General features: G+C 38.2%; 1 non-coding gene across 1 annotated transcript; it reads left to right on the forward strand.

Annotated features, from left to right (window-relative positions):
* Positions 1 to 277: 277 nt before the first annotated feature.
* Positions 278 to 362, forward strand: TRNAP-UGG (transfer RNA proline (anticodon UGG)). The gene has a single exon. It is a non-coding gene; the product is annotated as a tRNA-Pro (tRNA).
* The last annotated feature ends 2334 nt before the right edge of the window (positions 363 to 2696 follow it).

A 2696-nucleotide genomic window follows, 5' to 3' on the forward strand; every position in this document is an offset into this window, starting at 1 on the left:
TCAACATTCATTTCATAATTTTGTATCCAGTAATTGTTTAAAGGCATTGCAGGTAGAAGAAAATGTTTTGGGGGGTCCTGGGTGGCTCAGTTGGTTAAGCATCCAACTTCACCTCAGGTCATGATCTCATGGTTCATGAGTTCGAGCCCTGCATCAGGCTCTGTGCTGACAGCTCAGAGCCTAGATCTTGTTTCAGATTCTGTGTCTCCCTCTCTCTCTGCTCTCCCCTGCTCATGCTCTGTCTTCTTCTGTCTCTCAAAAATAAATATACAGGGGCGCCTGGGTGGCTCAGTCGGTTAAGCGTCTGACTTGGGCTCAGGTCACGATCTCGCGGTCCGCGGGTTCGAGCCCCGCATCGGGCTCTGGGCTGATGGCTCAGAGCCTGGAGCCTGCTTCTGATTCTGTGTTTCCCTCTCTCTCTGTCCCTCCCCCGTTCATTCTGTGTCTCTGTCTGAAAAATAAATAAACGTTAAAAAAAAAATTAAAAAAAAATATACATAAAAATAAAGTAAATGTTATTAAATAATACAAAAAATGCAACATCTTAAAATAATTACAAGAAATAAAAACATGTTGAAGTACTTTAAGCTCATTTATTCCCAATATACATAACAATATTGCTTGCAAAAACACCAGCCAAAATGCAATATACATATTTTTTCCCATTAAATAATATAAACTTCCAAATTTCCTTGGTATAGTTATGTAGAGCAATCATTTTCATTTTCATTTAGATTATGAACTGAATAGGATTTGTTGAGATGATAGGGCAAGTGAGAGAAGGAGAAAGAGATGTAGCACAGGGGCGCCTGGGTGGCTCAGTCAGTTAAGCGTCAACTTCAGCCCAGGTAGTGATCTCATGGTTAGTGAGTTCCAGCCCCGTGTCGGGCTCTGTGCTGACAGCTCAGAGCCTGGAGCCTGCTTCAGATTCTGTGTCTCCCTCTCTCTCTGCCCCTCCCCTGCTCATGCTCTGTCTCTCTCTGTCTCAAAAATAAACAAAAACATTAAAAAAATTATTAAAAAAAAGAGATGTAGCAGAAAAAAATATCAGAAAGAAAAAATGGGGACTTTCTTATATTGATCAAATTTAAAATATAGATACATAAATATGTAGTGCTACTGGTAATAGAAATGATAGTGAGAATAGTTAGACAAATGTATTATGGCATCAGATTACACGAAATTGAGAACATCTTTCTTAAAAGAAAAGAATATCTCTTAATTCCTTGACAAGTGGTTTGTTTGATAATGGTTAATAGTTCTTAAATGCCATCCATTTTTTTAAAATGTTTTAAAAGTTTTTATTTATATATTTTGAGAGAGACAGAGATGGTGTAAGTGGGGGAGGGGCAGAGAGAGAGGGAGAGAGAGACTCTCAAGCAGGCTCCTGGCTCCCAGCACAGAGTCCAATGCTGGGCTTGAACTCACAAAACTGTGAGATCATGACCTGAGCTGAAACCAAGAGTGAGATGCTTAACCTACTGAGCCCCCCAGGCACCCCCAGAAATACCATCCATTTCTGAGAACCTGTATGTGTAACAATACTGAGGAATGACATGAATGTGGAATCACATGTGCAAAAATCTAGTTTTTCTATATAAAAAAACACTACAATATAATTATTTTAAACACTAAAAGCATTATTTGCATTAAGTGAGGCCCTCTTATCAAATTAAGTACTTAAACTATAGATTATTCTTTCAGACAACGAAAGCATCTTTTCTTAGAAAATAGAACTGGCAAAATTACTAAAGGGTTTGACACACCATATCGGTCATGGCCAACAAAGTTATGACTGACAGCATGCCTAGGGCCCCAGGGACAAATCTTTAAAAGAAGGGTAGTGTCCAAAGGCAGAGTTCAAGGAAAAGGTCTGGAACAGAGCAAGACTAATACCTCAGAGGGTAACAAAAGCTGCCAAGGTCAAATTAAAATCAATCCATCAGTTTGTAGGCACCTCATGTGGCAAAGACAAGGCCAGAGCTCTATGATTCCACTCCACAAAACCAATGAAAAACCATTTTTATAAATTCTATAGAGAGGAGTGTGATATCTTGCAACAGTAACGGACAAACTGTCAATCTATCTCAGGTGTTTGAGATGCTCTGTCTCTTCTTATCCAAGGAGGACATTCTTTTTGTAAAATCAAATTTTGTGTAATATTCAGTGTCCCTTGGAGGTATTTTCACAGACATCTTTAAAAACGCATATCCCATGTTTTGTAATCTATACTATGTCATAAAGTTAGAACTGTATGAAGGATATCATTGACTTGAAGAAAAGGCTTTGGTTTGAATCACATCTCTGCCACTTACTCATTGAATGACCTTGAGCTGTTTATTTTACACCTCTGAGCTTCAGTTTTACTACCTCTAAAATGATGATGATAATAAATGGCTTGCAGTGTTGCTATGAAGATGAATTGAGAAAGTGAAGGTAAAACATTTAAAGAGAGCCTCGAAACGATAGCACTATAGTAACTATTATTTTATTGTACATTTCTCTGACAGCATAGTTCAGAGACCAACATATAGACACCACAATTCATTCTGTTGGTGAGGATGAAAATTATAGAGTCAGAATGGCATAGAGTTTTCATCTCAGGTGTCAATGCCAATATATTCCTAATGGTTGCATAGTATACTGTGTCAAGAAAAGTTTGGGAATTCAGCAAAGACTACCATGAAGCATGTTCT

This window comes from Panthera uncia, chromosome B1 (genome assembly GCF_023721935.1).
Source record: "Panthera uncia isolate 11264 chromosome B1, Puncia_PCG_1.0, whole genome shotgun sequence".
In the NCBI taxonomy this organism is placed as follows: domain Eukaryota; kingdom Metazoa; phylum Chordata; class Mammalia; order Carnivora; family Felidae; genus Panthera; species Panthera uncia.